At 33.4% G+C, this 9,877-nt stretch overlaps 1 long non-coding RNA gene across 1 annotated transcript; it reads left to right on the top strand.

Annotated features, from left to right (window-relative positions):
* Positions 1-1,314: 1,314 nt before the first annotated feature.
* On the top strand, positions 1,315-8,526 carry LOC140712103 (uncharacterized). The gene is made up of 2 exons (XR_012093553.1): positions 1,315-1,497; positions 6,368-8,526. It is a non-coding gene; the product is annotated as an uncharacterized lncRNA (long non-coding RNA).
* Positions 8,527-9,877: the final 1,351 nt, after the last annotated feature.

Genomic DNA, 9,877 nt, shown 5'->3' with positions numbered 1-9,877 from the left:
ACGAGATCCGTCTCAAAAAAAAAAAAAAAAAAAAGAAAAGAAAGAAAAGAAAAAGAAATGAATAAATAGTGCTGCAATAAACATATATGTGCATGTGTCTTTATAGTAGAATGATTTATATTCCTTTGGATATATACCCAGTAATGAGACTACTGGGTTATGGTAGTTCTGATTTTAGATCCTTGCGGAATCTCCACACTGTCTTCCCCAGTGGTCAAACTAATTTTAATTCCCACCAACAGTGATTCAAGGTATTTTTGATGGTTTGTTTGTTTTGCGTTTAATTTGTTTTTGTAAAGGGAGAAAAGTTTGGGCTTAAGGAATAGCATAATGCTTTCAACTTTTAGTTATTTCTTCTTTTTATTCCTCAAATAATGTCATTTTGTCATAGATCTCTGAAAATGATCTTGAAAACTTCCCATAAAAATCAACAGAACTTATGATGTTCAGAGCATAAGAAATAAATGTCACCTTACAAGATTCATCAAAATAAGCTTAGAAGAAATTTTAATTGCCATACTCAAGCCACTTAAATAGTTAACTAAGACATTCTCACTTGTTTCTACAGTGATACATAGTGTTGAAAATTGCTTTGACTGTACACTCAAATTATTACAATTCAACTTTATTCAACATCATAAATTGAAAGGATATCAAGTGGATCTTTGTAGTTCCCAATTAGGATTGAAAATAACTTCTGACCAAATTAGTAGTGTAGAGACTTATGGAATGAAGTCAATTTAAAAAAGAGAAATTTTTTTTTGAGTTAACAATAAGAGAGAGTTTCTTGCAATAAAATTCTTTGAAAGTTTAGATATGAAATTGGTACAAAAACTTAATAAAAATTAATTTGCTTGATTTTTTGTTTCAATGTCACAAATAATAGAAATATGGTCTCATCTTTCCTAAATATTTTGTTCATACTCTTTAATAATACTGTAAAATGTACTTAAACTACATAAGAATCTTCTAGTAAAATAAAATGCAACATTTCACTCAGAAGTAAAACATTTTCAAAATAGTGTCCAACAATTGCTTCGAGAGGGTGACAACCTATGAACACACCATTCTAAATGTTTCCACCCTAATTGACTTTATATTTATTTATTTATTTATTTTTATTTTTGACACAGAAACTTGCTCTGTTGCCCAGGCTGGAGTGCAGTGGTGTGATCTCGGCTCACTGCAACCCACGCCTCCTGGGTCCAAGTGATTCTCCTGCCTCAGCCAACCAAGTAGCTGGGATTAGAGGCAAATGCCTCAATGCTCAATTAATAATAATAATAATAATTATTATTATTATTTTAGTAGAGATGGGTTTCACCATGTTGGCCAGGCTGGTCTCGAACACCTGACTTCAAAAGATTTGCCCGCCTAAGATTCCCAAAGTGCTAGAATTACAGGCATAAGTCACCATGCCTGGTCTCCCCTAATTAGCTTTTTTAATCCTCTCTACATCATCACAAGATAGGTGTTACTATGATCACTATTTTACAGGTGAACATATGAGGCACAGAGAGGTTAAGGAGGAACAGGCTGATCTGCTACAACTCTTCAGCGGGGCATTCTGGGAAGGACTGTCTAACTTGTGAGAGGCAAGGGGACTATTTATAGCCTATGTATTCCCTTGAAGTAACAGACATATGTCAAGAATAAATATTACAGAATATTTCTAGCTACAATCTAGAAATAGGAAACAGTATCAGTACCATATTGGCAGATGATAGTAGGATTAAATTAAACAGGAATGACTAAGTAACTCAACCTTTATTCACTGCATTTAAAAGAAAAGTACGTCTTGGAGTTGAATTAAGTAACCTGGGATAGATTCTCTAAAAATCCCTAAGTGAAGCAGGATTACATATTAACATGTTATACTAGAAACAGAGTCTGAGAAAGGAATTTGGCACTGGAATCTACACTGGGAAAAATTAAATTATCCATAAATGTTTTTTAGTTTATCTTGAAAAAGGCATAGTTCCAAAAACTCCAGAAACACTGCTAGGCCCTCCAATAATATATGTGATCTCTAAGACAAGAGTGGAAATAGAGGCCTGCATAACATATATATAAATATTTTAACATTATAAACCAAAATACTCCAATAATCTGGCCTGTATTTCTACCTAGGTTCTCAATGGCCCACTTCCTGACCACCACCCTCTGGAGTCCAAAGGAGCTTTGCTTATTCCCAATGTTATTCCTGCAGATCAGCCAAAGAGGAGCAAAGAGTCGTCTATCTCACACAATCATGTTCAGGAAATGATCAGGTCAAGATGTGGAGTGAGCAAGCCTTTCTCTTTGGTGCCACATTTCTGACCAGTATTTCAAGGTACTTCTAAACACACACAGACTATTACAAGAGGGAGGAAGGAAGGAAGGTCAGTTATCTGAAGAACTCAGGCTAGCTAGAAGTCCAAATGTGGTGTAATGGGGGCCATCACATCTCAACAGAAACAGTTTTATCTCTCTGTTAAGCCAGACAGGGCTTGTGATTTTTTTTTTTTTCCTCCACTCAGCTATAGAATCTCAACTACATATCCTCTAGCCTAGAGTAGTCAAATCGGCTCATCTCTCTCTCATACCAAACTTTCAAAAACAAAACAAAACAAACAAACAAAAAAGTACACTTTTGTTCTTGGAATAAATGAGAAGAATGTATTTGTGTTTAAATATTTGTGATACATGAACCATCAAAAGCCTCGCTGCTAATGAGGCAATTATTTAGGTTTACTTAATCTGTTAACTTATCAGTTAATAACTGCTATTTATTCTGCTAGAAATTCCCAATGATACAATTGTTTATGGCTGTAGCTCTTTCCATGCTTTGTACATCTTACTTGTGGTAGGCAGAATCATGGCTCTCCATGAACGATATGATTTGGCTCTGTCCCCACCCAAATCTCACCTTGAATTGTAATAATTCCCACATGTCAAGAATGGGGTCAGATAGAGATAATTTAATCATGGGGATGGTTTATCCCATGCTGTTTTTGTGGTAGTGAATAAGTTTCATGAGATCTGGTGGGTTTATAAATGGGAGTTCCCCTGCACAAGCTGTCTTGCCTCCCACCACGTGGGATGTGACATTGCTTCTCATTCACTTTCCACCATGATTTTGAAGCCTCCCCAAACATGTGGAATTGTAAGTCAATTAAACCTCTTTCTTTTATAAATTACCCAGTTTCAGCTGTGTCTTTATTAGTGTGAGAACAAACTAATAGAACGGGTATCCACAGTCTAATCCCCAGAATTTGTGTATATGTTAGTTGCATGGCAAAGGAAATTTGAAATTGTAGACTGAATTAAGGTTGTTAATCAGTTGATATTAAGATAGGAAAGTTATTCTGGATTATTCTGATGGGACCAAAATAATCAGAAGGACATGTATAAGTGGAAGAAGGAAGTAGAAGAAGTTAGAGTGATGAGATGGGAGCTCATAAACTGCCATTGCTGGCCTTTTAAAACAATTTAAATCTTGTTTTATGACACATAATAATTGTACATATTTATGATATACAGTGTGATGTTTCAACATGTGTATGTATTGTTTAAATATTGAATCAGGATATTCAACACAATCTTCACTTCATACATCTTTGATATCTTTATGGTGAGAGCACTCAAAATCCTCTCTTCTAGCTATTTTGAAATATACAACACAATATTGCTAACCATAGTCACCCTGACTCCATTCCTTATTTTAAGAATGGGGGAGGGGACTCTGAGTAAAGGAATGCAAACAGCCTCTGGGCCATGTAAAACCAAAGGAAACAAACTCTTCCCATGCACCCCCCAGAAAAAACAACCCTGGCAATATATTGTTTTTTACCGTGGTGTGATCAAGTCAGATTTCTGACTTACAGAACTGTAACATAATAAATCTGTATTGTTTAAGCTACTACGTTTGAAGTAATTTTACTAAAACTTGAAAGGAATTTACATTTTGCTTTTAAAGTTCTTTATTTTTGAAACTTCAGACAGAGATCAACAAATCCTCAACAAAAGATAGCTCAATTTTTACCTTTGAAAAAGGAATTATGTTACATATCTGTAAGAATGAATAACTACAGCACAGAAAAATACTCATAAATAATATATTATTTGAAATAAGGAGTCTAATAAGAGAAAATGCAAATGAGCCCTTTTCTATGAGGTGTAGATAAACTATATGAAAAAAATATGTGTGATAAGAGGTATGTGTTCTGAGTTAATATATATAATTATAAAATCTGAAAAAATTGCAACAGGAACAATAAATAAGGAAATTGAAATCACAAAACAATCAATGAATTTGAAGATCATTCGGAGAAATGCTTATATCATCTTAAGATTAATTTATTCTAAAAGTGCACCAGTGATAGTATTATAAGAAAAAATAAACTCATTATCATTTTTTACTGTATTTGTTTTTTAAGACAGAGATTGGTACTAATTCAGTAATGGAAAACTAATTACAAAATTTGTTCTGTGGTAAGTTTGGAAAACAAGTCATGGCATGGAAAGAGCATATAATAAAATAATTTGGCATGAAGGCCATTTGAAAGAGATTAATTATAGTGATGAAACACGTCATCATTTCCCGGACAAGTAGGGGAGATAAGCAATGAGAAGGCTATGGAGGACAGAGAAGAGAGTAGAGTACATAGAGTGACAGTCTTCAAGAGGTCAAAAACCTGTACAAGTTCAGGTCTTGAACAAGTGATATTGGATGAAATGGGAGGTAGAGAGGACCAGAGAGTAGAATATTTTAATTTTTTTGTTAATATTGAGAAATATTTGCTGTCTAAAATAGAGAAGAAATGTTATTAACATGCATGGTGGTCAAGAAACTGACAGGTAAGATTTGAAAGAGTTACCAGTTTGAGGTAAGCACAATAGAGAATAATGACAGAGTTTATAATGGAGAGAATGTCTTTGAAAGCCAAAAGCAAAAGTTGTCATAAAGGAGAAAGAGACCAAAAAAAGGTCTGAAAAAGCAGTTGAATGGAAAACTTGGTGTAGACATATATTATGAACCATAAACTGGCAAAGTTTATTGGTGATGCTTATTGGTTTATTTACTTGTTGGTTTTCAGAAGGAAAGAACTATAATAGACTGATAACTACAAATTAACTGAAATTGTATGTACCCAGCCTCCTCATTATTAGGCAGGTGAAGATGGGGTGAGCAAGAAAGTAGCAACACATTGAAAGGGCTATTGAAGGGGTTGTATTTTCCAGACACATCAGGAGTTCAAGTTTTTATTAAAAATGAAAAAGAATTTGCTAATCAGAACGTAAGTATTCAAGATCTATCAGTATGTTAGATAAGGGATAGATGATTGATTCTGTTGGAAAAACAGAGTCATATAGTGATGAAAGTCTGATAATACCTCTGAGACTTGAAAGTGGCAGAAATAAACAGGAACATGAGGCACAGAGTTTTAGTTATGATAGTCTCTTTGAGGAGGAGAAATAATGGCACAATTGTCATTTTTTGAATATTTTCCCTAGTATTTTTAGTGATTTCACAAATCGTTCTAATGGCTTAAAGGACTACCACTCTGGAATATCACTTAAAGCAATGTTCTTGTGAGGATTAGGTTTAATAAAAAGTACTGTAATGCTTGGACATATGGAAAGCTAACCAGTAGTATATAAAACAAAGTTGTTATAGTTGAAAGTTATTATTATAGGTATTTTCCTCATCTTTTTGCAATACTTATAATTTTTTTTCTTAATGGAATATGATTTTTCAGTTTTTAAAGTCAAATTGTATTACATTTAAAAAATTAATACAGAACTATTCTGTTGAAGACAATGAATGCATCTTATGCTTAACATGTTAATATGTGTTTCACATTATTTATAGATTTTGTTTACTGCATTGAAATTTGCTAGAATGCTGCATATGTACAGCTTAATGTAATCACTTCCTAACTATAATCTTTAGAGCCAACCGAGTTACAACAAAATTAATCTAATTTTATGTCTTTTATTTGTTTCTACTTCTAGGTTAAATATGGTTTGAGAAAAGTGTTTTAGAAAACTTTGAAAAATCACTAGCTTATTAGAAAGCATGTTCTATTAAAAGATATGAGTCCTATCTCCAGATTACTTTAAATATTAGTTTTATTCCAAATTATGTTCTAGTTTTCCTATCTTTAAAATATATTCATGAAACATTTCACTTCTCTTATGAAATTAAATGTACTTTTAAGTTTGAAATGTATTAGGGAACTCTGATATATGCTTTTTTAAAAAATAACACTCTGAATTACTTACTAAAATGAAAGCAACCCTAAAATAAAAATGTATTACCAATATTCAGTTTTACCTCTGGCTTCAACTTGTTTTTCTCTCAAGATATTATTCTCTTCTCCAGCCACCCAAGGTGCCAAAAGGAAAGAAGGCCAAAGGGAAGAAGGTGGCACTGACCCTTGCTGTCTGGAAAAAGCAGGAGACCATGAAAGTGGTGAATCTTCTGTTTGAAAAATTTGGCACTGGATAGGACATTTTGGCATTGGACAGAACATCCAGCCCAAAAGGGACCTCACTTGCTTTGTCAAATGGCCCCATTATACTAGGTTGCAGCAGCAGAGAGCCATCCATCCTCTATAAGCTGCTGAAAGTGCCTTCTGTAGTTAACCAGCTCACCAGGGCCTTGGACCACCAAGAAGCTATTCAATGGGGTAAGCTGACTGGCAAGTACAGACCAGAGAAAAAGCAAGAGAAGCAGCAGAGACTGTTAGCCTGGACTGAGAAGAAAGTAAAGGCGACATTCCCACTAAGAGATCACCTGTCCTTCTAACGGGGGTTAACACTGTCACCACCTTAGTGGAGAAAAAGAAGGCTCAGCTGGTGGTGACTGCACAGGACATAGATCCCATTGAATTGGTTGTCTTCCTGCCTGCCCTGTGTTGTAAACTGGGGTTTCCTTACTGCATTATCTAATGGAAGGCAAACTTGAGACATCTAAGATTAAAAAACAAACAAATAAACAAACAAACACTCTTTAAAATATTCTTTTAAAACTTTTAATCATTAGTTTTTTATCTCTTCAGTACATTAAAATGTCTGGTGGTAGGAAAATACTGGACTCATATATGACTGTCTACATAATTTGCAGGGCCCAGTGCAAAATGAAATGGAAGTTGTACCTCGTCCAAAGTGTTAAGCACTTCAAGATGATAACAACAGAGCATTAGACCAAGTATGAGGTCGTTATGTGCATGGGTCCTTGTGTGACCACACAGGTCACAGGAACATGAAGCTAGACCTGAGTGTATATCCAGATACGTAAATCTTACAGATTTCTAAAACTCAATAAAAGAGAAACTACATTTTGTGTGTGAACACAAAAATTGGAATTAAATTGGCAACAGCATTGGGATTTGTGCTCAGAGTCACAGTTTACATCTGACCATAATTTCTATATGATTTTTTAAAATAAAACAGTAAGAATTTTAAAGAAGGTTTCTGAAATTTAAAAATTATAACATAATTAACTTTGATATTTTAATTCCATGTAATTTAAAACATTTAATAGATATATAATGTTCCACTATTCATTTAACTAGAAGTATAAAAATAAAATATATATAATAAAATATTCTACTTATTTTTAAATTATCTATGTTATATTGAATAAAAGAAAATTTAGGAATATAAATAAATGAGTATTTCTGAACATGTAAAAATTATTTTCTTGCTGTTTTTAGGAGACTGTTTTAGTAGCACAGGAGCTTACCTCTGATCTACCTCTGCTGGGACAAACCAGTGATATGATTTACAAATAGGTTGTAACTTCACCCAAAACACATCACAGTAAAGATATGTAGTGACTTTCGGAGAATTTGACCGAACTAAGAATTTGTAAAAAAGAAAAACATTGTCCTTGTGGCTAAATTATACGGCTGTTTCTTTTTAAGTCACATGTATATTTACCTGATCAATTTGTTTTACTCTCTGTTTCAAGTTATCAGGTTAAATTATTTTGGAATAAATTAATGAGTTGTCTGTTCTGAATAAATGTGCATGTTACAAATGCAAACACGTGTATGTATTATACAACTATGCAGCTTCAAGAACTGACTTATTTCTATCAGCTTTTTATTCACTTTTAAAAATTAGGCTACTGAAGCATATTAGAATTTAATTACACCAATTAGTACTGCCACATCAGACATATGATGTGCCTTCAATTAAGAAGTACCTAATGGGTATTAGTACAATTTAGCTTCATAATTAAAGTTCTAAGAACAGCACAAATTAAACATTATGATTACAAAACATTAAAAATCTACTGGTGAAATTAAAGCTGAATATTTTAGCTTCTCCTTTTGAGCTGATTTTAAAAAAGAAAATCAGAATTATATAAAATGCAATGTTATTATTGAAGCATTCTGAATTTAAAAACAGAAATTAAGCTCACATGCCCATAAATATGTGCATATATAATGATTAAATATTAAATAAAATATTCAATCTAACACTTATGTCATCTAATAAGCATTAAAGGTTATCGTTTTGGAGTTTCACTTGGTTGGGTTTTTTTGTTTGTTTGTTTTTTTCATAGAAACATTTGATATACGTGGTCACCACTCACAACTCTTGCTTCAGTGAGCATGGATGACAGGAAGCCCCAGCTACTGTTTTTCTGGTCGTATGACTGTCTTTGCACTCAGGCCGTATTTTCTCAGTCTGTACCTGGGCAATGTCTGAGCATACTGGGAGTTTTGATGAAAGTCATTTTTAAGATTTGTGATAATCTTCCAACAGAAGACTTTGGACTGGAGACTCCTATTGTCCTGGCCAGAATTTCCTAAACTGTGCTTCAGGCTGTGACTCTTTCACTCTCATCCTTCTTTGTCCCTCTCCTTTGACAGAGGCCAGGCTTGCATCACTGAAGACTCCCTGCACTTAGATCTGCTTTCTCTTCTTAATCTTTAAATAACATTCCTCTCATAATCTTTTGAGTGACTTATAATTGCGTAGTGTCAGCTTCTTGGAAAACCTGACTTGACAAACTATCCTATTTGAAATACAGACATATATGCATTTAACAATTTTTGACATTATTAGCACATTGAGTATTAAATAGTATCTGAAGAGAGATATATTTAAAAATGAAAACACCTTCCTATTGAAGTTTTCTTCAAAATAAATAGATTATTTTTAAAAAGATGACAACTATAGCAACTTCAGTCTCACCTGTTTTATCCACTAGAGTGATTTGCTTTCTCTGCCTTTCTTAAAGTGATTGATTGAAATGTTTTAACACTTAGCAGTTTCTTCCTAATTTTGCAGATATGGCCTCTGAAATGGCTTATATGTAAGGCAAATAAAGGATGTTCTTTACTGAGCTACTGCTTTTATTTCTCTCGTTTGCTTGTTCTATTTTTTAAGTGAAAATGGCATTAATATCTTATTTGTCAGGCTTTCATTTTCATATTTGAGAATTCCACTTGTAGATAACCAATAGTTGTAACCTGTTCAGGTCTTTAAAAAAGAGCCTATTGAATGAGCAGTTACACAAAAGAAATTCTGTTCTTCCCACAATCTATCGTGCTTTACCCGTATTCAGCTTCTCACTTCTGTATCTAAAAACATTAGATTTTATCAGTCTACTTTAAAGTTTCTATTTTTTTAAACTTTTCCTAAAACACTCAAATTTCCATAAAGGAAGGAGGGATAAAGCTTAAGAATAAATTCAAAAGGGTCATAAGTAGGGGGAACAAGATCCAAACACAGGCCCTCTTGAGGTAAAGATAGACCTTTAACCATATACAATCAGTCTATTAAGAGAGGACTCTAAACACAAAATTAAGAGTGTAGTTGCCTCTGTGTGGCTGAAAAAGAGTGAAAGATAACTGCAAAATTATTGATGCTGTTC

The sequence above is a fragment of the Chlorocebus sabaeus genome, chromosome 7, assembly GCF_047675955.1.
Source record: "Chlorocebus sabaeus isolate Y175 chromosome 7, mChlSab1.0.hap1, whole genome shotgun sequence".
In the NCBI taxonomy this organism is placed as follows: domain Eukaryota; kingdom Metazoa; phylum Chordata; class Mammalia; order Primates; family Cercopithecidae; genus Chlorocebus; species Chlorocebus sabaeus.
Note: the sequence above shows the minus strand (reverse complement) of the source record. Positions and strands in the feature narration are given on the sequence as shown.